At 45.6% G+C, this 25,344-nt stretch overlaps 1 pseudogene; it reads left to right on the forward strand.

The window, feature by feature from the left end:
• The first annotated feature begins 1,748 nt into the window (after positions 1-1,748).
• On the forward strand, positions 1,749-24,405 carry LOC132886214 (uncharacterized; annotated as a pseudogene).
• Positions 24,406-25,344: the final 939 nt, after the last annotated feature.

Raw genomic sequence — 25,344 nt, forward strand, 5'->3', positions numbered from 1 at the left:
TCAAAGCGCGCTGTGTCAGTGCATTGTTGTTGTCCAGCGAAGCAAAAGGGGGTGACAATGCCGAATACGTGTGTCATTGTTGGCTGTAGTAGCCGGGGGGAAAAGGGTGGCAAAAGCTTCTACAGACTCCCTAAAGTCGTGACTAACCAGGGAATTGCAGCACAGGAGAAAAGCGAGTGGAGGAGACGACAGTGGCTGGCTGCCATTAACTGATCAAATTTAGGACAGCTTGACTGTATCCGGATTTGTTCTGATCACTTTGTGACAGGTAGGTTAATATTGTCTTGAATTTCATAGTTACTAAAATAGTTACTAAAATAGTTATTTTAATTTCATAGTTACCGGTAGCATCCAGTATGCCGGCTGTTGTGTGACCATCGTTCTTTCCCTCAGTCTCGTGGCCGCTTCAACATAAAACAACAGGGAAGCAACATGGGAGCAACATTCCCCAAGTCCAGCAATGCAGTTGCAATGTGCACACAAAATAGCATGTCTCTTGTCAACTATTATCCAGGGGTGTAGACTAGGCTGGGATAGACTCTGCGAGTGTAACACTTTCCCTCTGATCACTTTTGTCTCTCCGTCTTCAGCAGTAAACACTGACACATCACGGACCCAACCGGACACAAATCTATCGTATGCTTCCATGCTCTTGTAGTTCTGGAAATCCTTTAGTTCACAAAATGGACTTGGGTGAAACACTAGATAGTTCACAAGATCTATGCATGTTAAATGCGGCAACAAGCTGGGGTCAGCTTTCCATTCCTTCTCACTAACAGTGTATGGATCTACATTCCCAATGAAACGTACCTTCTCAGCATAACGCTCCCGTACCTGCTTATCCAAACTTTCACAGTAGTGCTCCATCACTTCAGATGTCTAAATTCTTTAAAAAATCCAAGCTTTTAAGCCCTCTAACGCGGAAACGAATCGGTGAATGTGTACTCTATGATGTATACTCTATGAGCGCTCTGGAGCGAGTGACTTCCAAGATGGCCGCGCACGTGCAGTGTTACTATTTTTAGCATCATCTCGGAGCCCTTTATATAATTTATTTATTTATATATATATATAAATATAAACACACACACATATATATTTATATTTATATGCGCATCAGTAAGATGTATCTTTCACCTGTCAATCTGGCCTAGCCAGTGACACTCGGGAACAGACTGGGTGGCAACCAGGGACAGTCTGGTGACAACTGGAGAGACAGTTGACAGCTCGGAAAGACGGCAACCGGGGCAGGGAGGGTTAGCACCCCAACCTGTATCTCCCGTGAGGGAGAAACCCAAATTTGCTACGAAAAAGCCTTCTGAGACATACCCCCAGGGGAGCCCGAGAGGGGGGAGAATGAGAGCCCCATCCGGACGGACCTCACGGCATCGACAAATGGCAATGGAAATTCGAATATGAATGCACAGTGCATCTGTGGAAAAGTGTGCAAGAACTTGCGTGGCCTCAAGATACATCTGGCCAGGATGAAGTGTAGGGACCAGGGGAACACACTGCAGCGCACAGGACTTGGTCCTGGTGAGACGCAGGAGGAGCCCGGCCAGGAAGCACCCCACAGTGCCCAGCCCCTCCAAGCAGTAGAGCCTCGGAACCCCTGCAGGACATCCCATCAGAAGTGGATTAAGTGGCCTTCATCCAACAACCAGGCAGCATGGGCACAGTTTGACACAGACGTTAGCCAGATCTTGGAGACCACCACCAAGGGAGAAGTGGACAGACGCCTCGAGACCATGACAGCCATCATAGTCAGCTACTCAGCAGAGAGGTTTGGCCTCAGTGAGAGCAAGAACCCCAGGATCAAATACACACTGAACCGTAGGGCTACTCAGATCCACAACTTACGCCAAGAACTCCGGAGCCTCAGGAAGCAGTACAAGGTGGCAGCTGAAGAGGAGAAGCAACCCCTTGCTGAGCTTCGTAACATCTTGAGGAAGAAGCTCATGACGCTGCACCGTGCAGAAGGGCACCGAAGGCATAGAAAGGAGAGAGCAAGGAAGCGTGCTGCGTTCATCTCCAACCCCTTCACCTTCACCAAGAAGCTGCTGGGGGACAAGCGGAGTGGCAACCTCATGTGCTCAATGGCAGAGATGAACACCTTTTTGCACAACACCCTCAGCGACCCAGAGAGGGACCAGGAGCTTGGACCACAGAGGGCCCTCATTAGCCCGCAAGCACCAGCAGTGGAGTTTGTAATGAGGGAGCCCAGCTGGGCTGAAATACAAGAGGTCGTGAAAGGAGCCAGAACAGCATCAGCCCCAGGCCCCAGCGGTGTCCCATACTCTGTGTGCAAACGCTGTCCACAACTACTTCGACATCTGTGGAAGCTGTTGAGGGTGATCTGGCGGAGGGGTCAAGTCGTAGGGCAATAGAGATGTGCAGAGGGTGTGTGGATCCCAAAGGAAGAGAACTCAAGGGACAGTCAGTCAGTTTAGGACCATCTCACTGTTAAGCGTCAAAGGCAAGATTTTCTTCAGCGTCTTGGCACGACAATTAACAGAGTTCCTTCTGAAGAATAGTTATATTGATACCTCTGTTCAGAAGGGTGGGATTCCTGGAGTGCCTGGTTGCCTTGAACACACAGGAGTGGTGACGCAACTCATCAGAGAGGCTCGTGAGGGGAAAGGAGACTTGTCCGTATTGTGGCTGGACCTAGCCAATGCGTATGGCTCCATACCTCACAAACTTGTTGAGCGTGCCCTCCTGCAACATCATGTTCCCACCAAAGTCATTGACCTTATCTTGGACTATTACAACAATTTCAGGCTAAGAGTCACCGCTGGATCAGGCACATCAGACTGGCATCAACTTGAGAAGGGCATAATAACAGGCTGCACAATCTCAGTCATCTTGTTCGCACTCTCCATGAACATGATCGTCAAGTCAGCAGAGGTTGAGTGTAGGGGACCCCTGACAAAATCTGGAGTGCACCAGCCCCCTATAAGAGCGTTCATGGATGACCTAACTGTCACCACCACATCTGTTCCAGGCAGCAGATGGATTCTCCGAGGACTAGAGAAGCTCATCACATGGGCAAGGATGAGTTTTAAACCTGTAAAATCAAGGTCTCTGGTGCTCAAGAAGGGGAAGGTGACAGACAGGTACCGCTTCTCTCTAGCTGGAGCCACCATCCCGTCCATCACGGAGCAGCCAGTCAAGCCTTGGGAAGTTCTTTGACTGCAGCCTCAAAGACTCCACATCCATTCAGAGAACCAGCAAGGAGCTTGAGGGCTGGTTGAGATATGTTGACAGATCTGGCCTGCCAGGGAGATTCAAGGCCTGGATTTACCAACATTCCATCCTGCCCCGCATCCTGTGGCCTCTGCTAGTGTACGCAGTACCCATCACAACTGTAGAGGCCATGGAGAGAAAGATCAGCAGTTACTTGCGAAGATGGCTTGGCTTACCCCGAAGCCTGAGCAGTGCTGCCCTGTACGGCAGGAGTAACACCTTGCAGCTTCCATTCAGTGGACTCACTGAAGAATTCATGGTGACTAGAACTCGGGAAGCCCTGCAGTACAGGGAATCCAGGGATGAGAATGTGGCGGCTGGCATCCAGGTGCGGACAGGCCGGAAATGGAGGGCTGACGAGGCTCTGGAAGTGGCAGAGTCACGACTGAGGCAGAAGGTACTGGTCGGGTCCATAGCCTCAGGACGCGCAGGCATTGGCTATTTCCCATCAACCAGGGTGGACAAGGCCCAGGGAAAAGAGCAGCAACACCTCATTCAGGAGGAAGTGCGGGCAGGCGTGGAGGAGGAACGAGCCAGCAGGATGGTGGGAATGGGACAACAAGGAGCATGGACTAAATGGGAGAATGTTCTGCAACGGAAGATAACCTGGCCCAACATCTGGAGAGCAGACTCCCTTAACATCAGGTTCCTAGTCCAAGCTGTTTATGATGTCCTACCTAGTCCATCCAACCTTCATGTCTGGGGCAAAGCAGAGTCACCATCCTGCCCCCAGTGTCCAGGACGGGGATCCCTGGAACACCTCCTCAGCAGCTGCCCAAAAGCCCTTGGAGAGGGGCGTTATCGCTGGCGCCACGACCAAGTGCTGAAAGCGATTGCTGAGAGTATAGCCAAGGCCATTAACACCACCAAGGGCTACAGCAAGCCTAAGTCCATTAGGTTCCACAAAGCCGGAGAGAAGCCCACCATCCAAGCAGGGGCCAGGTCAGGTCTCCTTACCACTGCCACAGACTGGCAGTTGGAAGTGGATCTGGGCAAACAGCTGAAGATCCCAGCTAGAATAACATCAACACGGCTCCGACCAGACATGATCATTGTTTCAGATGCCACCAAACGATCATTCTGGAACTCACAGTTCCCTGGGAAGAACGCATGGAGGAGGCAAATGAGAGGAAGAGTGCCAAGTACCAGGAGCTGGTGGAGGAGTGCAGGAGCCAAGGCTGGAAGACCTACTGCGAACCCCTGGAGGTTGGATGCCGAGGATTTGCAGGGCGGTCCCTCTGCAAAGTCCTCACCATGCTGGGCCTCACTGGTGAGGCAAAGAGGAAGGCCATCAGGTCTGCAACTGAAGCCGCAGAAAGAGCCACTAGATGGCTTTGGATCAAGAGGGCTGATCCGTGGATGTATATATGTATGTATATATATATATATATATATATATATATATATATATATATATATATATATATATATATATATACACTGTATATATATATATATATATATATATATATATATATATATATATATATAAAATAATAAATTTATTTTCCTTAATCTGCACTGTTTTGATCAAAGAAGACAGCAGGGCAAGCATGGCAGCAGACATTTTGATTCAAGAGAAAATTACCCAGAATTCCGTGCACTGGGGGTCTGAGGGCTCTAGAGGACCTGGTGTGAACAGAAAGAGGACTGAGGCCCCATCAAAGCTTAACTGGACCAGAAAGAGAACCCAGTCCTCTTTGTAATAAATTCACAGTGTGAACAGAAAAAGAACTGAGTTCTTTTTCTGTTGGTCCACTTTTTGGTCCACTTAGGGTGTTTTTACACCTGGTCCCCTTTAAAGGAACCAGACTCAGTCCTCTTAGAGGACTGAGTCTGGTTCCTTTAAAGGGGACCAGGTGTGAAAACACCCATAGATATCATTGCTATTGTTCATGTGTGGATTTATTGATACTGTTGCTAAGTATTTAACTTAAATATTCGAGCATTTGCTGTGTTCTCTAATAAATGTGTGATGCCTAAAAGAAACCAAAAACACTTAGTGGATTTCTTGCAGTGCCCTATGTAATTGTATAAAAAAAAAACTAGTGTAGTTATTCATCAAGGCATACATTTGATCACATACAATAAGTCAATAAATGGAGGAAACAAAGGAATACATTTTGTAATCCTGATTATTGATGATGTTTGCTGGAGGGCTCTGGAGTATACATAATGTGCATACAGAATGTTATAAATCCATACTGATACAGTGATACATGCAATTTCTCTCAACACAAACATTTGGATTGAATGAACTCCATAGGCTACTGAGTGGCCTAATAATAGTTGCTCATAAAAGAAATATAATATATCTTCCATATATATCATGGAATTTTCATTTTAAGGCAACAGTCTATTCAGTCTAATTCTGACTGTTCTGCATTTAAAATGTTCATATACCAAATAATTGTATCACCTAAACTTGCTAGGGAGCTGATCACATGCATAGTAAAGTAGAAGTGCCAGCCAAAAACGGACTTCAAATTCAGTTGCTTGAGCTTGAAAATTTTACCGGGGGGGGGCCTAAATTGTAATCTTTCATAGGGCCCAAGATTTCTAGTGGCGCCCCTGCTTGCCACCGTCGCCACAGGCTTGCTTACTGGGGATAAATTAGGGATAAAATTTACTCATGTTTAAAGTCTTTTTAATTTTCTGTAACGCTGCTTTGCGACAATGTCAACTGTTAAAAGCGCTATACAAATAAACTTGACTTGGACAAGTAATGCTCTTTTTGTGAATGTAAATATTTTTTTTTAAACCAGAGATTAGGTTACTTGTCATTCTGTCATCTTCACTGAGCCCACTTCCTGGCATGTGCTGAAGTTTTTAATCATCTCCGTTAACAGTTGGCCAGACAGTTTGCTTTGTTTACCAGAGCTGAAAGACTGGGTGCTGCTGTGACGCATGTCTCTGTTACTTATTATTATGCTGAGCAACCAACTCTATATTCCACCTCAAAGAACAACTGCTCCAAATTTAGTTTATATTTAAAGAGCTTGTATTGGCTGATTATTTATAATATTACACTGTTCATTGCACGTTGCAGTACATTTTCAAATCAAAATTTTTCATGCATTTGGTTCTCCGAGGCCTTTTCTAGCTGTTTGTGTCTGTGCGTCACTTACATGATGGAAGTACTTATGCGCTATATATAGCTCTTTCAGTTTCATATTATTATTGAGGGGTGGCACGGTGGTGTAGTGGTTAGCAATGTCGCCTCACAGCAAGAAGGTCCTGGGTTTGAGCCCAATGGCCGATGAGGACTTTTCTGTGTGGAGTTTGCATGCTGTCCGCGTGGGTTTCCTCCGGGTGCTCCGGTTTCCCCCACAGTCCAAAGGCATGCAGGTTAGGCCAATTGGTAGCTCTAAATTGACCGTGAGTGTGAATGGTTGTCTGTGTCTATGTGTCAGCCCTGCGATGACCTGGTGACTTGTCCAGGGTGTACCCCACCTCTTGCCCATAGTCAGCTGGGATAGGCTCCAGCTTGCCTGTGACCCTGTAGGGCAGGATAAGCGGCTGCAGATAATGGATGGAAGGATTATTATCGACATTGGGGTGAGTCAATATATGGAACTTTCCTGCATACACTGAACTCTCATCTTTGCCACATAAGTGATAAATGACTAACAGCATCAACACCCTGTGGTATAGTGAAGTCTTTGACTTTTTTTTTAGCAGCATGTTAAAAAGGTCCTCATATTCTGTCCCATTGTCTCGTGGAGTAAACTGAGGGATTTCATACTCCCTGACATTTTAGAAGAAGTGCGACTCCGTCACAGGCGTCCCTCAATATGCTAAGCTCTACAAAGTCTGTACTTCCAAAGAACGACTGCTTTGGTTGTGCACATTAATAGTTGTAGATCAGTTCTAAATGGAACATAAAGTGACGATCACAAGATCAGAAATCTGTAAATTAGTAACATTTGATAGTGACAGCTTTTATAATGAATACCAAAGGAAAAATACCTACATGCAGAGTAAACCACCAGCACAAGTTAAGAAAATTGGAAATGTGCCATAGAGGATTTTTTTTTCTTGTCTTCATTGAGCTCACTTTGGTTGCATTAAAAGAATTTCAAGCAGCTAATAGTAAGCCCCTTAATACCCCCTTTCCTGGTTTAGGGTCCTAAAGGCTACTGCTTTTCATCAAAGATGGATTATTGCTGGAAGTGCTTGGTGTGTATCTCTTTAGGTCATGGCAGGGAAGCATCTCCATATAAAGTCCACCAGTAGCGCACTGGGAGAAGTGAAGGGACACAAACATGAGTATCAGCTTGCAGAGTTTCTATCCATCCATCCATTATCTGTAGCCACTTATCCTGTCCTACAGGGTCGCAGGCAAGCTGGAGCCTATCCCAGCTGACTATGGGCAAGAGGCGGGGTACACCCTGGACAAGTCACCAGGTCATCGCAGGCTAATACATAGACACAGACAACCATTCACACTCACACCTGAGGTCAATTTAGAGCCACCAATTAGCCTAACCTGCATGCCTTTGGGGAAAACCGGAGCACCCGGAGGAAACCCACGCAGACTTCACACAGAAAGGCCCTCGCCAGCCACTGGGATCAAACCCAGGACCTTCTTGCTGTGAGGTGACAGTGCTAACCACTACACCACCATGCCGCCCCCAGAGTTTCTAATGGTGTATTATTTCAAATGGGATATTTCTCCTCACCCTGGTTTAGTTTTTTTTATTATTATTTTTTAATTGTTTTGGTGATATCCCCCTTATGGTTTTCAGATGATTGAATCTGAAGAAAATGTTGACATTCTTAATTCTTTATTACAACACCTAGCCACTTTAATAGGAGCATTAAACTTGCTCATTCATGCAATTATCCAATTAGCAAATCATGTGGAATTCTGATGCCACTGGAAACACACATCAAACCAGGTGACACTTCAGCTGTCCAGTCACTTCAGTGAGAGCTTATGAGAAACGTTAGAAGAGAATGGCCAAACGGGTCAAGCTGACTGGAAGGCTATGGTTGCAGAAATCAGAAAAACATCTCAGAACATACAAAAGCCTTGAAGTGGATGGACTACAAAAGAAGATGGTCACATCAGGTTCCACTTCTTTCAGCCAAGAACAATGTTCAGAGGCTACAGTGGGCATAGGTTCACCAAAACTGGACCAGAGGAATACGTTCCAATTTTCAACTGTCCAGTTTCTGCCCACAAACCTGCCTCTCACCGGATGTTTTCTGTTTTTCACACCATTCTGTGTAAACCCTAAAGACTGTTATACAGCTCTCAGGAGATCAGCAGTTTCTGAAATATGCAAACCAGCCCATCTGGCACTAGCAACCATGCCCACATTCTGGTGCTTCATGTGAACGTTAACTGAGGCTCTTAATCTGTTTCTGCATGATTTTATGCTTTGCACTGTTGCTGCTATGGCATTAGCTGTTTGGATGATTGCGAAAGCATAGTTAAGCATAGTTAAGAATGAAAGTAGTGTTTTAACTACAGCTAGTACATCATACAATGTTTCAAGTATCTACTATTTTCATTTTGTGTCTGAAACGTGCTTCTTTGGAAACTTTCTCATCACACATGAGTTCACATACAAGCTTTTAAACAATCCTGAAATCATTAACTATCCAAAAACCCATATGAGAATATGGGTCTATATGAGAATATGGGTTGTTGCAAGGTGTTGTATGTATTATTAATATGAGTGATGAGAGGGTTTTTTTCCCCTTCCCCCATGCTATACTGACCTCTAGAGGAGCAGCCATTCAGAAAGTACATTTCAGTTACAAAGAAATTCTGAATTTATTTCTAAAGATTCATAAATATAGCACATATGAACAAAACCTAAAATAATTTACAGAAGTTAATGTTTAAAAAGAAAAAGGTTTAAAGTTTGGCATTATACTGCACTCAAGTTTCTGTCTACTCTCGATCATTTGCAACTAAGACTTCTTCCCTAGAATGGCACATTAGCAGCATTTGTTTTTGTTTTTTTTCCACCACTGACTCTAAAAGAGTAACTTTGCAAGACTGATAGTGCAGTAGTGGAACATTCTGTACAGGTCACATCACAGAAGAAGGCCTTGAGAAGTAGGTTACAGAGACACCTGAAACTACTAGTCTAATTTGTTCTGTGGTGGTTTGCTACATTTCCTTGAGAACTGTTTGAGCAGAGATATAAAGTGTGCCTTGAGGTAATACTTTTCAGGTTGATGTAGTGGTTAGCACTGTTGCCTCACAACAAGAAGGTTCTGGGTTCGAGCCTAATGGCCGACGGGGGCCTTTCTGTGTGGAGTTTGCATGTTCTCCCCGTGTCTGTGTGGGTTTCCTCCACAGACCAAAGACATGCAGGTTAGGTTAATTGGTGGCTGTAAATTGACCTTAGGTGTGAATGTGAGTGTGAATGATTGTTCGTCTATGTGTTAGCCCTGTGATGATTTGGCGATTTGTCCAGGGTGTACCCTGCCTCTCGCCCATAGACAGCTGGGATAGGTTCCAGCTTGCCCTGCACAGGATAAGCGGTTATGGATAATGGATGGAAGACTGAATGCTTTGGTTAATATTCTGATGGTCAAACATACTGTATCTAGCAGGATGCTTCCGAATGATGTGTTAAATGTTCCATTACTTTTGGAGTAAGTCATTTCTCTGATTTATTGTGATTACTGGCAAATTAGAGAAATTATTTTTGTCAGAGGTCACTTCCACACCACTTTGGACTACACAAGATTACATCCTTCAAAAGGGATATTTGAGGAAAGATCACAAACGGGTGCATAAAAGGAACCAAAAAATAAAAGTATAGAGATCTTGTGCTTCAGTCTGAATTGAATACTTTCCACTCCACAAAATATGTGCCCCGATTTACTTAATCCATGTACACTTGAATATAATCTATAAGAAGGGTTCCTAATTAGAGCGTCTTAGGCTTATACCACAATGTTGTTAAAGTATAAGAAACTGTGCACAATAAACAGAATAATTATGACAATACCATTGATTGTTGGTGTGTTACAAAACCATAGTGTGTTTAAGCCCCTGTCATGGATTAAATGAATGAAAGTGGCAGGCAGTGCTGTTACTGTGCCTGACAATAAAAGACCCTGAACTTTGATGGCATAAATAGCTGCATTTGCTTAAGCCATGAATCAACTGAGCAGCATATATATAAAGGATATTACATGGTTGCACGAAGATATGAAGTTTATCTTCAAATGGTGAATGTACACATCACGAGTGAGCGAAGCAAATGAGTTTTTCTTGTTTTTCAGCACAAGAAGTTTAACTTCATATCTTCTGCAACCATGTAAGGTTCTTTATATTATATGTACATATCCACAAAAAATATGCAAGCTAATCAAAAGAATTTTAATTTTGAACTGGTTCGCCATTTTTGACAACGTGCATCTAGTCAGCAGGAAAACACTGGGAGTGACGTCATCGGAGTAAAATACTGGGAATTATTATACATACAGGACACTTTTTCGATAGAATAAAAACATGTATTCTATTCCCTTCTAGCGGGTTTCATTCATTTGGTTTAATAGACCCCTTCGCAGTAAACGTCATTCATACGCAAGCGGAAATTGCGCGCGCAGCCTGGACCCAAAAAAGACTCAGAAATGCCTAGTTGTTGTGTTGTCGGGTGTCAGAATCGTAGCAATGATGGGGTTAAAATGTACAGAATTCCAGCAGGATCTCACCCATTCCAAAAAAATCGCCGACGTTTATGACTACAAGCCATCAAACGTGTAGACTGGGATGAAAGCACCATCAAAAATGCGCGGGTTTGCAGCGCCCACTTCATCACAGGTAAGATCAGGCTAGTTATTAAATCTTTCTTTTTTATTCTTTCTAGTCTTCGTTTATTGATGTAGCAAAATACTTTGGTAACGTTTGTCTGATTAGCTGGGTCATAGTTACACAATGTAATGAATATTGTTAGCATGTTAACTTAGCTTTGCATGCAATTTTGTTTGTAGGAGAGGTATCGCTTGACTCAAGCAGTCCAGATTTTGTGCCATCATTATTTGTGTATGCCGAAAATCACAATTTTAAAGCAAGGATGGAAAGGTAAAATTGTGCCCTCACTCTAAATGCCAACTTACGTTGACTGCTCTAACCTAGCTCCCGCCCCGTTCAGTTTCATTTCTGCTCTCTGCCTCTCGCTTTTTATGCAGCTCTGTTTTCTCTTAGCTGCACTCTTTACACTATCATTCCTTTCATGCCATTACCTCCTGCACATTGCTGTTTAGTGTTGGTATTTGCTGTTGTAGCTAAAGCCACATTGCCATCACATCACTGGCATAATTTGATTAAAACAAAATGAATATGAATGTCCCATTGTTAATCAAGTTGTACATGCCCACACATAACAATCATATGCGTCTAAAGACTTGTAGGCACGAAGTTTTTCGTGAGTGTACACTGAAGTCTTGTCAATAAGGTTCGAGTATATATCTGGCCATTGTATACCAGGGAACTTACTAACATCTTCAGTCCACTCTTTAATTAAATACGGATCCGGTAGGCGATGTCCACTTGTTAGAGTTAACTTATTTATGTAGCATTCTCGATCTTGTAACGACAATTGTTTTGCATAATCTGACAGCTCATAATGCCGGTCTATGGGCAGCACCATTGTTTCTGGGTCCAGGCTGCGCGCGCATCCTGGCAACGGTCGGTTTGTTTACAAACATGCGAAGGGGTCTATAGCATGCACTATTCTTAGCATATCGCTTATCCTACATATATTATGTCACTCTACCCAATGGAGAATGAGTGTGCAATATGGTTTACGATATTGCATGGTTGTCAAGACAACATGATATCACACGTCGGAGCTGATGCAAATATCCAATGAGAAGCATTTCTTTGTTTGCCAGGAAAGAGAAAGACGCGTTGAACACCCAAAAAGCTACCAAAACTTCATTAGATATTCTTACAAGCAGTGGCGAACCATTACTATTAGAGCTGGGACTTCAGCTCAGCCAAAACTTAACCAGACACCAAAAAAGCAACAGGGCAAAGAATTTTGCAAGGAATAAGCAGCAGGGTGCGAGGTAGCTCCGTTGTGTGTAGTTGTTGATGTTGATTTTAAAAGTAACTAAGTAAATTACATAGGGAAATGAATACTTAAGTCTGAGTGAAAAGTACTGTGGGGAACGTACGTGTAAGAAGAGTCTGGAGACACAAATCTTAGTTTCTCGGTCGTTAGCCTGTGCTACTTGCTCTCTATAGATAGTTTTCACATGACGTCACAGAGTCGGGGATTCCCTAGTGGCGGCCATCTTGCGGGTCAAGCTTACCGTACGGGTCACTGAGCACACATTGTAACGCACGAGTACAAAGTCTTCAAAAGAATCCAAGCAGGCTATTTAAAGCTAGCAATGGTGCACACCTGTTGTATTCACGGCTGTCGTAATAGGTCAGATGATGACGTCAAGCGGAGCTTTTATGGAATTCCCACTGTACGGGAGCACGAAGGCGAGCAAACAAAGAAACTCAGCATACAAATGAGAAATCTATGGCTTGCAAGAATCAACCGCAAGGATTATCAGCCTTCCAAACACAGCAAAGTCTGCTCCGATCATTTTATAAGTGGTAAGTTGTTTAAATAAACAATCAGTTGTGTTTAAGTTTGTTTTTGGAAACCAAAACATCGTGTAAATCTCTGGAGGATGCCTAACTGGAACTGATGGTACTGTAATACCACTAATGGATGTAAAATTTGTCTTAAATCAACTCGATATTATACACACACATATTTATATGCAGTGTTGAGAGCTCTAAAATTCCAATGTTTACATACCTTGGCTGTAATTAGGACACGGCTGTCACTTGTTTTTATATGGTGGACTTCACGGACCCAGCCACAGACAAAATAATTGTATGACTCCAGTGACTTGTATGCTTTGAGGTCGTCAAGTGTGTAGGCACTTTTACTATTCACGAAATAGTTCACAATATCAGGGTACGATATGGATGGCAGCCCTGCATAGTCACTTGAAAATGCATCTTTGTCCACTTCGTAGGGGTCAATTCCCCCAATCAAGGCCAGTTTGGCTGCATACCGTTGTCGTGAGATGTCGTCCAATGTATCCATATACTTCCGTTTGCTTGATTTTGCCGACATTGAGCTTTATTTTAGAAAATTGACTATATAACTTTATAAATTCCTCCGAGATAACGTAGCCGGTAATAGCGATGGTCCGGTTTGTTAGCCCCACAAGATGGCGGCTGGAGGGCGTTCCCCGGAATGCCGTGACGTCAGTGAAAACTATCTATAGCACTGGCTTGATTGCTTTATTAGCATTCGCTAACACTACTGATGAATGCTACACCAGCTGGAAGGTGACTTCACTGCTGCACTGACTGTGTCGACTCACAGGTAAGCTAGCGTTAGCCTTCGAGTATGCTGATATGAACAGAGTGTATAATAAAAACATTATTATTATTGGCTGGATTTTTTTCATGGTATATCAGATATATTCCATTCAGCTACTCATCTTTGACTCATTCAGTATCATGCTAGCTGAATGGAATATATCTGATATACCACTCAATGCCAGCCAATATTATTTAAATATGTCACTCAGATCCGTGATGTATTTCATATAAAAAATGCAAGTTTTTCAACATGAGAAGATAAACTTCATATCTTCAAGCCAATGTATGATTTTCTTTTTATTATATAGACACATTCACAAACAAAAAGTATCCATATTTATCAAAACAGTTCTTTGGTTGGGCGGCACGGTGGTGTAGTGGTTAGCGCTGTCACCTCACAGCAAGAAGGTCCGGGTTCGAGCCCCGTGGCCGGCGAGGGCCTTTCTGTGTGGAGTTTGCATGTTCTCCCCATGTCTGCGTGGGTTTCCTCTGGGTGTTCCGGTTTCCCCCACAGTCCAAAGACATGCAGGTTAGGTTAACTGGTGACTCTAAATTGACCGTAGGTGTGAGTGTGAATGGTTGTCTGTGTCTATGTGTCAGCCCTGTGATGATCTGGCGACTTGTCCAGGGTGTACCCCACCTTTTGCCCGTAGTCAGCTGGGATAGGCTCCAGCTTGCCTGCGACCCTGTAGAACAGGATAAAGTGGCTAGAGATAATGAGATGAGAGGAGTTCTTCGGTTTCCTCACGGGTGACATATAGAGATTTATGTCCTAGTTTTGTACCTCCATGTCCCGGATGTGGCATGTATGAAAAATATGAGTGGTGTATTTCCCAGTAAAACATTTGTTTCCATATAATATAATACATTATACTGCTTTCTGAAGATTTTCATGTTTTATGGATAGACAGGGTATTGAGCGGCAGTGACTCATGACCACAGTTTTTTGTTGGGCAAGATGGCATTTTATAATGATATAGGCTGAAACAAAATTAAGTCAAGAGGCTCTTACACTTGACTTATGCTACATGGTACAATCTAGTCATTTTATTTTTTTTAGCAACCCTGTAATAAGCAGTTAAGGAATGCCAACAGACATCAGAATACAGTCATCCAGAATACAGTCTAACAGCTTGTTTTGAGATGTTTTAGACATAACCTAGTATCAAAGTGTGTTTGAGGTAGCAGGTAACATTTTCCAGCAAAATGTCAGGCTCAAAAACTATATAGAAGACATGAAACCTGATCAAAAAATTTAGGTATTGGAAAAGGGATATTTTTCTTTTATATCTCAGTCTTTGCATGGGAAATATGTATTCCTGATGTAGAGATATTACCTGCTCCTAATCCCTCTTTCCGTCTCCCAAACTTTGGATTATATCTTACAAAGAAATGCTTCTCTAAATCATAAATACACAGCTGGCAATACACTTTGCCTTTAGTTTTGTGGAAATTTCTGAATTTAATTTTGATCATTTGCACACAATCTTTTTAGCTCTGGAGTACGTTTAAACTAGTCCATCCTGGCAACCGTATTATGAACTGTCCTGTTCTCTGCTCTTCCCCCAAGCATGGGGTAACATAAATCCTGCCCCAATAGAAATCTATTCATGCTTGTTGCAGTTTTTGACCACTAGGTGCAATAATAACTCAATGGAAACTAATGGCCCTTTTCCACTACCCTTTTTCAGCTCACTTCAGCTCGCTTCAGCTCACTTCAGCCCGACACGGCTCGCGTTTCGACTATCTAAAAACAGCACGACTCAGCTCGCTTCAGCCCTGCTTAGCACCCAAAACTCGCACAGTTTTGGTGTGGGGCTGAAGCGAGCCAAACCGAGCTGAGTGAGGCTGGAGGCGTGAGCAGACACTCCCCTGTGCACTGATTGGTGAGGAGGAGTGTCCTCACATGCCCCGCGAGCACGCTGGGATCTGTAAACACCGTAAACCCGGAAGAAGGAGAATTACGAATTACGAGAATTATGAAGCCTTATGCGCCTCGCCTCATCTATACGCTCTTGCCAGTATCTGTTGGCGTTGTTAGTGACAACAAGCCACAGCACCAAGACCAGCAACACTAACGACTCCATGTCCTCCATGTTTATTGTTTACTATCCGGGTTGTGAGACTACCGCTTAAAAGGTCACTGATGTCACTGTTTGCGCCGCCTAACGACATCACCTGACGTCCACCCACTTTCGCTAACTCCACCCAATGTGTCCACCCACTTCCAGCCAGCACGGTTCAGCGCGGTTGTAGTCGAAATGCAACTCCAACAGCCCCGCTCAGCTCGACTCAGCCCGACTCAGCACGGCATGGCTCAGCCGCGTTGGTAGTGGAAAAGCATCAAAAGTGAAGAATACCTCCATTTAACACACCTGACTTCAGTCAGGGGGCGGTGCGGTGGTGTAGTGGTTAGCACTGTCGTCTTATAGTAAGAAGATTCTGGGTTTGAGCCCAGTGGCTGACAGGGGCCTTTCTGTGTGGAGTTTGCATGTTTTCCTGGTGTCTGCGTGGGTTTCCTGTGGGTGCTCTGGTTTCCCCCACAGTCCAAAGACATGCAAGTTAGGGTAATTGGTGGCTCTAAATTGACTGTAGGTGTGAATGGTTGTTTGTCTCTACAGTGGTGCTTGAAAGTTTGTGAAGCCTTTAGAATTTTCTATATTTCTGCATAAATATGACCTAAAACATCATCAGATTTTCACACAAGTCCTAAAAGTAGATAAAGAGAACCCAGTTAAACAAATGAGACAAAAATATTATACTCCGTCATTTATTTATTGAGGAAAATGATCCAATATTACATATCTGTGAGTGGCAAAAGTATGTGAACCTTTACTTTCAGTATCTGGTGTGACCCCCTTATGCAGCAATAACTGCAACTAAACGTTTCTGGTAACTGTTGATCAGTCCTGCACACCGGCTTGGAGGAATTTTAGCCCATTCCTCCGTACAGAACAGCTTCAACTCTGGGATGTTGGTGGGTTTCCTCACATGAACTGCTTGCTTCAGGTCCTTCCACAACATTTCGATTGGATTAAGGTTAGGACTTTGCCTTGGCCATTCCAAAACATTAACTTTATTCTTCTTTAACCATTCTTTGGTAGAACGACTTATGTGCTTAGGGTCACTGTCTTGCTGCATGACCCACCTTCTCTTGAGATTCAGTTCATGGACAGATGTCCTGACATTTTCCTTTAGAATTTGCTGGTATAATTCAGAATTCATTGTTCCATCAATGATGGCAAGCCATCCTGGCCCAGATGCAGCAAAACAGCCCCAAACCATGATACTACCACCACCATGTTTCACAGATGGGATAAGGTTCTTATGCTGGAATGCAGTGTTTTCCTTTCTCCAAACATAACGCTTCTCGTTTAAACCAAAAAGCTCTATTTTGGTCTCATCCGTGCAAAAAACATTTTTCCAGTAGCCTTTTGGCTTGTCCACGCGATCTTTAGCAAATTGCAGACGAGCAGCAATGTTCTTTTTGGAGAGCAGTGGCTTTCTCCTTGCAACCCTGCCATGCACACCATTGTTGTTCAGTGTTCTCCTGATGGTGGACTCATGAACATTAACATTAGCCAATGTGAGAGAGGCCTTCAGTTGCTTAGAAATTACCCTGGAGTCCTTTGTGACCTCGCCGACTATTACACACCTTGCTCTTGGAGTGATCTTTGTTGGTCGACCACGCCTGGGGAGGGTAACAATGGACTTGAATTTCCTCCATTTGTATACAATCTGTCTGACTGTGGATTGGTGAAGTCCAAACTCTTTAGAGGTGGTTTTGTAACCTTTTCCAGCCTAATGAGCATCAACAACGCTTTTTCTGAGGTCCTCAGAAATCTCCTTTGTTCGTCCCATGATACACTTCTACAAACATGAGTTGTGAAGATCAGACTTTGATAGATCCCTGTTCTTTAAATAAAACAGGGTGCCCACTCACACCTGATTGTCATCCCATTGATTGAAAACACCTGACTAATTTCACCTTCAAATTAACTGCTAATTCTAGAGGTTCACATACTTTTGCCACTCACAGATATGTAATATTGGATCATTTTCCTCAGTAAATAAATGACCAAGTATAATATTTTTGTCTCATTTGTTTAACTGGGTTCTCTTTATCTACTTTTAGGACTTGTGTGAAAATCTGATGTTTTAGGTCATTGTAGCAGTGGGGGTGTGGTCAAGCGTTGGTCTGTGAATGGAGGACAGAGTCAGGGAAGGTAAGTGGCAGAAACACTGCACCTTATGTGAGTTAACCTGTGTTTGTTTGTCTTTCCCAGTGACCGCGCCCTATAAAAGGAGAGAGAGAGCAGAGAAAGGGAGCTCTCTCCCGACCCGAAGGCATGTGTGTGCGAGAGTGAATGAGCTAAAAAGCCACCTATAAAACAGAAAATAAAGTTTCTGAGAACTCACTTCTGGCCTGCCGTGCTTCTGTGCTCCACCCACCTGCTCTGGTTCTACAGTGGTGCCGAAACCTGGGACGGAGCGCAGAAGGAGACAGCCCCATGGAGTCCTCCCCCTTCAAGGACCTGGTCCATGCACTCGCCTCGGCCTAACAGAGCCAGCACCAGGCGCAAGTCGCCCTCCGGAAGGAGCAAGAACAATGGTTCGAAGCCCTGGTGCTGGCACAGCAGGAAGATCGCCAGGCGTTCCGGCACCTGCTCGCGTTGGCGGGGTCCACCATCACCATCGCCGCGGACCCTCCCCACTTCACCCTAACGAAGATGGGTCTGCATGATGACCCCAAAGCCTTCCTTGCTCTTTTTGAGCAGGCAGCAGAGGCATGGGGTTGGCCGGAGGAACAGCACGCGGCGCGCCTCCTCCCCCTGCTAACGGGCGAGGCGCAGCTGGCTGCGCTACAGCTCCCCACCAACAGCCGGCTGGTCTATGCTGACCTCCGCAGGGCCGTCCTCCAACATGTGGGGCGCACCTCGGAGCAGCAACGGCAGCACTTCCGCACGCTGCACCTGGAGGAGGTTGGCCGGCCGTTCGCGTTTGGCCAGCAACTCTGGGACGCTTGCCGGCGGTGGCTGAGGGCCAACAACCACGACGCCGAGGGAATCATCGACCTGGTGGCACTGGAACAATTCACTGCCCGACTTCCAGAAAGAACAGCGGAGTGGGTCCAGTGCCATCGCCCGGCGTCGCTGGCTCAGGTCATTGAGCTGGCAGAGGACCATATGGTGGCTGTTCCGATGGCAGGACAGCGTGTCTCCTCTTCTCCCCTCTCTTCTCTCTCTCTCCCCCCTTCTGTTTCTCGTCCTCACCCCATTCCCCCACCACAGAGGTGGGGGCCGGCTCCACCCAAGCTGGCCCGCCGCACCTGCGGTGCCCTACTGTTTCTTACTTCAATGTCTGTGTCTTCCCCCCCCTCAGGTGAGTGAGCTCCAAAACACTGGTGCAGAGGGAGAGCCTGGGCCGGTATGCTGGCGCTGCGGGGAGCCGGGGCACCTCCAGCATCAGTTTTCAGTGATGGAGGTGGGCGCAGTGGTCCGGATCCCCGACACGCCAGGGACTACCCTTGATTGGGCCGGAGTGTATTGCACACCGGTGAGTATCCAAGGGGATACGTATCAGGCTTTGGTGGACTCTGGCTGTAATCAGACCTCAATCCACCAAAGCCTGGTGCAAGATGAGGCATTGGGGAGAGCACAATTGAAGGTGTTGTGTGTGCATGGGGATGTTCACAACTACCCTTTAGTGTCGGTCCACATTCTATTTCGAGGGGAGAAATTTATAGTAAAAGCGGCGGTTAATCCTCGCCTTACCCACTCGATAATTTTGGGGACTGATTGGCCGGGATTTCGGGAATTAATGTCACATTTAGTGAAGAGTGGGGCCTGCCATAATTTAGCGGGGGGAGGTCCTGGTGTGGCATTGGTGGGAGCAGCTGTCACAGAGCCATCTACATCATCACTGTGTCAGAGTGAGGAGCAGCAGGCTCCTCCTCCCTCTCTCGGGGAATCCCTCGCAGATTTCCCATTAGGGAAGTCGCGAGACGAGACTCTGCGGCATGCGTTTGACCAAGTGAGAATAATCGATGGTCAAATGCTCCAGCCAAACGCCACCCCATCCTTCCCCTATTTCTCCATTATTAAGGATAGGTTATATCAAGTGACGCAGGACACTCAGACGAAGGAACCGATGATACAGCTTTTGATCCCAAAGAGCTGCTGGGAATTTATATTCCAGGCGGCTCACTTTAATCCCATGGCCAGACACTTGGGGCAGTATAAGACACTAGCCCGAATAATGGCCCGGTTCTATTGGCCAGGGATTCGCGGTGATGTCCGTAGGTGGTGTACGGCGTGCCGCGAATGCCAGTTAGTAAATCCAGTGGCCATTCCAAAAGCACCTTTACGCCCTCTGCCATTAATCGAGACCCCGTTCGAAAGAATTGGGATGGATCTCGTCGGGCCATTAGATCGGTCAACACGAGGATATCACTTTATTTTAGTTCTGGTTGACTATGCAACGCGATATCCAGAAGCAGTGCCTCTTCGCAATATCTCAGCACGCAGTATTGCAGAAGCACTCTTCCTCATCATCGCCCGAGTTGGAATCCCCAAAGAGATTCTGACTGATCAAGGCACTACATTTATGTCATGCACACTGTGCGAACTGTATGGGTTACTGGGAATTAAGCCTATCCGCACCAGCGTTTATTAACCACAAACGGATGGCTTAGTCGAACGGTTCAACTGCGCCCTCAAGAACATTATTTGAAAATGTGTAAGCGAGGACGCACGCAGCTGGAATAAATGGCTCGAGTCCCTGTTATTCGCAGTGCGAGAGGTCCCACAAGCCTCCACGGGGTTCTCCCTATTCGAATTATTATACAGGCGTAAGCCACGTGGCATTTTAGATGTGCTACATGAAAAGTGGGAGGAGGGACCTTCAATAAGCAAAAATTAAATTCAATACATTATCGACCTGCATGCCAAACTCCACACCCTCACACACCTAATCCAGGAGAATTTGCGGCAGGCCCAAGAATGTCAAGTCCCTCTGTACGACAGGGGCATGCGCCTTAGGGAATTCACACTGGGAGATAAAGTACTCGTGTTGTTGCCCACGTCGAGTTCCAAATTGATCGCCAGGTGGCAAGGACCCTTTTGAGGTCACATGGCGAGTCGGGGACGTCGACTATGAGGTGCGGCGAATGGACGGGGTGGGGCGTTACAGATTTACCACCTCAATCTGTTAAAACTTTGGAACAAGGAGGTCCCCGTGGCATTGGTGTCGGTGGTTCCAGAGAAGGCGGAGCTGGGGCCAGAGGTTCAAAAAGTAAAATTGACATCACCCACTGCTCAGGTCCCCTGTGGAGACCACCTCTCTCCAACCCAACTCACGGAGGTCACCCAGTTGCAGACAGAATTTTCTGACATATTCTCGCCCCGCCCAGCTGCACCCACCTCATAGAACACAACATTGAGACGCCCCTGGGGGTGGTAGTGCGCGGCCACCCTTACAGACTGCCCGAACACAAAAAAAAGGTGGTTCGGGAAGAACTCGAGGCCATGCTCGACATGGGCATTGTCAAGGAGTCCCACAGTGACTGGAGCAGCCCGGTGCTCTTGGTTCCCAAAGCCGACGGGTCGGTCCGGTTCTGTGTGGACTATAGAAAAGTCAATGCAGTGTCTAAATTCGATGCGTACCCAATGCGTCGTATTGACGAGCTGCTTGATCGACTAGGCATGGCTTGTTTTTATTCGACACTGGATTTGACAAAGGGATATTGGCAGATCCTCTTGACTCCGTTATCCCAAGAGAAAACAGCCTTTTCCACACCGTTTGGCTTACGCCAGTTTGTCACACTTCCTTTTGGGCTGTTTGGGGCGCCCACTACATTCCAGTGGCTCATGGATAGGGTCCTCCACCCCCACGCCACCTACGCGGCCGCATACTTGGACGACATCATTATTTATAGTAATGACTGGCTGCGACACCTAAAACATCTAAGGGCCGTCCTTAGGTCACTGAGGCGAGCGGGTCTCACCGCCAACCCGAAGAAGTGTACGATTGGGTGGGTGGAAGTACGGTATCTGGGCTTCCACTTGGGCAATGGGCAGGTGCGTCCCCAAATTAATAAGACAGCAGCAATTGCGGCCTGCCCAAGGCCCAAGACCAAAAAGGGGGTGAGACAGTTCCTGGAGCTGGCTGGCTACTATCGTAGGCTTATACCTAATTATTCGGATGTCACCAGACCACTGACTGATCTCACTAAAAAGGGGGCACCAGATCCGGTCCAGTGGACGGACCAATGCCAGCGGGCTTTCTCTGAGGTAAAGGCTGCACTGTGTGGGGGGCCACTGTTACACTCCCCTGACTTTTCTCTCCCCTTTGTTTTGCAGACAGATGCGTTGGACAGAGGGCTGGGGGCTGTTCTGTCCCAGAAGGTGGAGGTGGAGGATCGGCCAGTGCTGTAGATCAGCCGGAAGCTATCGGTGTGTGAGGGCCAGTACAGCACCATAGAAAAGGAGTGCCTCGCCATCAAGTGGGCGGTCCTTGCCTTCCGCTACTACCTACTGGGACGCCCTTTCACCCTCTGTTCGGACCATGCGCCCCTCTAGTGGCTCCACCGCATGAAGGATGCCAACGCATGGATCACCCGTTGGTATCTGGCACTCCAGCCATTTAAGTTCAAGGTGGTCCACAGGCCGGGGGCGCAGATGGTCATGGCGGATTTCCTCTCCCATCGGGGGGGTGTCAGCTGCAGGCCAAACGGCTGCCCGGCCTGAGTCGGGTGGTGGGGGTATGTGGCAGCGGGGGCGTGGTCAAGCATCAGTCTGTGAATGGAGGGCGGAGTCAGGGAAGGTAAATGGCAGAATCACTGCACCTGATGTGAGTTAACCTGTGTTTGTGTGTCTTCCCCAGTGACCACGCCCTATAAAAGGAGAGAGAGAGCAGAGAAAGGGAGCTCTCTCCCGACCCGAAGGCATGTGTGTGCGAGAGTGAATGAGCTGAAAAGCCACCTATAAAACAGAAAATAAAAAGTTTCTGAGAACTCAGTTCTGGCCTGCTGTGCTTCTGTGCTCCACCCACCTGCTCTGGTTCTACAGTCATATTTATGCAGAAACATAGAAAATTCTAAAGGGTTCACAAACTTTCAAGCACCACTGTATGTGTCAGCCCTACAATGACCTGGCGACTTGTCCAGGGTGTGCCCCACCTCTCTCCCATAGTCAGCTGGGATAGGCTCCAGCTTACCCACAACCCTGCACAGGATAAGCAGTTCCGGATAATGGATGGATAGAATGGATGGATTTGGTGTGCCCTTTCAGCATAGTGTAATAGTCTGGCAAGATTTCTGAAATACTAAATGTAGGCAAATATACACTGAGGTTTCTGTCATCTGAGCACTTCGTCACAATTTGGACTTCATATAATTAAGTGTGGTCGACCTATTACTAGCTTATTCACCAACTGCATTTTGCCCTGATCAGGGTGACTCCAAAACCTCTCCACTGCGGTAATACACACACACACACACACACACATTCACAATTTAAAGTAGTCAATCCATCTACAGTTGCAGTCAGAAATTTACATACATGGACATGAAGGTCATGGCATTATTGGGCTTTCACTGATTTCTTTGAGGGTGGTGCAGTGGTTAGCACTGTTGCCTCACAGCAAGAAGATTCTGGGTTTGAACCTCATAGCTGACCAGCGCCTTTCTGTGTGGAGTTTGCATGTTCTTTTCATGCCTGCATAGGTTACCTCCAAGTGATTCGGTTTCCTCCCACAGTCCAAAGACATGCAGACTAGGTTAACTGGCTACTCTAAATTGCCCAGCTTTTCCTGTGACCCTGACAGATAAGTGGTATAGATAATGAATAGATGAATTGATTATTTCTTTGAAGTGTTCTTTTTTCTGTGGCAGAATGGTTGTACAACATACATTTGCCAGAATTCTGGTTGGATGTTTGACCACTCTTCTTGGCAAAATTGGTAGAGTTCAAATAAATTTGTCTGTTTCCTGGCACAGATCCTGATTTTTAAGCATATGCCACATATTTTCAATAGAGTTGAGGCCAGGACTTCCTTTAAGATTAATGTTAGTCCGCTTTATCCATTCCACAACCAGCTTTGATGTGTATTTGGGGTCATTGTCCTGTTGGAACACCTAGTTGTGTCCAAGTTTCTGATTGTTTGAGGTTATCTTGATGAATTCTGAGGTAGTCCTCCTTCTTCATTATTCCAGCCACTTTGTGTTATGCACCGGTTTCACTGGCAGCAAAACACTCCCAGAGCATGATGCTACCACCACCATGCTTAACAATTGGTACCGTGTTCCTCTGTACCGCTGGTCATCGTGGCCAAACAACTCAATCTTTGCTTCACCTGACCTTAAAACTTTCCCCCAGAATTTTTTTTCTTTGTGCATGTGGTCAGCTGCAAACTTTAGTTGAACTTCAAGGTGTTGATTTTGGAGCAAGGGCTTCTTTCTTGGATGACAGGCTCTCAGTCCATGGTGATATAAATCTTGCTTGACTAGAGACAGTGTTCCAGCAGCTTCCAGTTCATGGCAGGCCTGTGCCTTGGTGGTTTCTGGGTTGTTCCTGATCATCCAAACCAACCTTTCAGCTGAGGGTGATGGTTTGGGTCTTCTTCCAGCAAAGTGGCTTGGCAAAGTGGCTACACCTCCCAAAACATGTACTTATGTTCAGTTGCTTGAATTGATGATCTTGGAATCTGCAGTTGTTTAGAAATGGCTCCAAGAGATGTTCCTGGGTTGTGTAAATCTCTGATCCTTTTTTTCCTCAGATCTGCACTGAGCTCCTTGGACTTTCACATTGTACTACATGTAGGTCAATCCAATAAGTGCTGTCAAACAAACCCTTTTTATGTTGGCAAAGGGAAGCTACCAGCTGAAATCAATTATGGTCACTAACAATAAGTTAAGGGGCTTTGACCTTGGTCATTTAAAAGACATTTTGGAACCTTAAGCACCACTGAATTAATAATATAATTGGGTGTGTGTATAATTTTGACCATGTTGATTTTAGAAAACCTAAAATAAATGAAAACTTGTGCGCCAAATTCTTTTTTTCCTATTAATGATGCATGTTGTACAAATCATTCTGCCACAAAAAAAGAATAATTCAGAGAAAAAAACTGAAGGCCCAATATTGCCAAGAAATTCACATCTATGATGACATTCATGTCCGTGTATGTAAACTTCTGACCACCAGCATGATTTTGGGTGGTCAGAGGTAATCAGAGTACCTAACAGAAACCACACATATGTTTAAGTTAGATGTTAATGTACAACCTCGATTCCAAAACGTTGGGACTTTTTGTTGGTACAGTCATTCACAAGCAAAGATGGGGTGAGGTTCACCACTTTGTGAAAAAATTCTACATACCCTATTAAAGTGTCAGGTTTATATGATAAAAAAATGTAACTACCATAAATCATGTCAGAACTTTTTCTACCTTCAATATGACATTGCACAGTATAAAAAAAAAATAAGTGAAAAACAATCAGAAACAGGTGGCAGGTGGCACAGTGGTGTAGTGGTTTGCACGGTCACCTCACAGCAAGAAGGTCCTGGGTTCGAGCCCAGCGGCCGGCAAGGGCCTTTCTGTGTGGAGTTTGCATGCTCTCCCCATGTCCGCGTGGGTTTCCTCTGGGTGCTCCGGTTTTCCCCAAAGGCATGCAGGTTAGGCTAATTGGTGGCTCTAACTTGACTGTAGGTGTGAGCGTGAATGGT

The sequence above is a fragment of the Neoarius graeffei genome, chromosome 5 (genome assembly GCF_027579695.1).
Source record: "Neoarius graeffei isolate fNeoGra1 chromosome 5, fNeoGra1.pri, whole genome shotgun sequence".
Taxonomy (NCBI): Eukaryota; Metazoa; Chordata; class Actinopteri; order Siluriformes; family Ariidae; genus Neoarius; species Neoarius graeffei.